This window comes from Dendrobates tinctorius, unplaced genomic scaffold, assembly GCF_039654945.1.
Source record: "Dendrobates tinctorius isolate UK_male_01 unplaced genomic scaffold, ASM3965494v1 ptg000062l, whole genome shotgun sequence".
NCBI classification, from domain to species: Eukaryota; Metazoa; Chordata; class Amphibia; order Anura; family Dendrobatidae; genus Dendrobates; species Dendrobates tinctorius.
Window position 1 is genome coordinate 31143054 of NW_027361730.1, and position 1442 is coordinate 31144495.

Below are 1442 nucleotides of genomic sequence, written 5' to 3' on the forward strand. Positions count from 1 at the left end.
CTTTGAGCAGGGGGTTGGACCAGATGGCCCAGGAGGTCCCTTCCAACTCTACGATTCTATGATTCTATGATTCTATGAGCAGCAGATATGGAGCCTGCTTCATGAAAAGGGAGAGGCAGGTATGGCGGCTAAGAGATCGAGGGGACGGCTGGTGTACACTAACATTGCAAAGGGTTATGGTTTCATCCAGGATGAGACTGGGGCGTGCAATATTATTCGGCCCCTTTACTTTCAGTGCAGCAAACTCACTCCAGAAGTTCATTGTGGATCTCTGAATGGTCCAATGTTGTCCTAAATGACTAATGATGATAAATATAATCCACCTGTGTGTAATCAAGTCTCCGTATAAATGCACCTGCTCTGTGATGGTCTCAGGGTTTTGTTTGATGCACAGAGAGCATCATGAAGACCAAGGAACACAACAGGCAGGTCTGTGATACTGTTGTGGAGAATTTTAAAGCCGGATTTGGATACAAAATGATATCCCAAACTTTAAACATCCCAAGGAGCACTGTGCAAGTGATCATATTGAAATGGAAGGAATATCATACCACTGTAAATCTACCAAGACTCGGCCATCCCTCTAAACTTTCATCTCAAACAAGGAGAAGACTGATCAGAGATGCAGCCAAGAGGCCCATGATCACTCTGGATGAACTGCAGAGATCTACAGCTGAGGTGGGACAGTCTGTCCATAGGACAACAATCAGTCGTACACTGCACAAATCTGGCCTTTATGGAAGAGTGGCAAGAAGAAAGCCATTTCTTAAAGATATCCAATCCATAAAAAGTGTCGTTTAAGGTTTGTAACAAGCCGCCTGGGAGACACACCAAACATGTGGAAGAAGGTGCTCTGGTCAGATGACACCAAAATTGAACTTTTGGTAACAATGCCAAACGATATGTTTAGCGTAAGGGCAACACAGCTCATCACCCTGAACACACCATCCCCACTGTCAAACATGGTGGTGGCTGCATCATGGTTTGGGCCTGCTTTTCTTCAGCAGGGACAGGGAAGATGGTTAAAATTGATGGGAAGTTGGATGGAGCCAAATACAGGACCAATCTTGAAGAAAACCTGTTGGAGTCTGCAAAACACCTGAGACTGGGACGGAGATTTGTCTTCCAACAAGGCAATGATCCCAAACATAAAGCAAAATCTACAATGGAATGGTTCACAAATAAATGTATCCAGGTGCAGAATGGCCAAGTCAAAGTCCAGACCTGAGAGAATCTGTGGAAAGAGCTGAAATCTGCTGTTCACAAACGATCTCCATGAAACCTCACTGAGCTTGAGCTGTTTGTCAAGCAAGAATGGGAAAGAATTTCAGTCTCTTGATGCACAAAACTGATAGAGACATACCCCAAGCGACTTGCAGCTGTAATCGCAGCAAAAGGTGGCGCAACAAAGTATTAAGTTAAAGGGGTCGAATAATATTGCA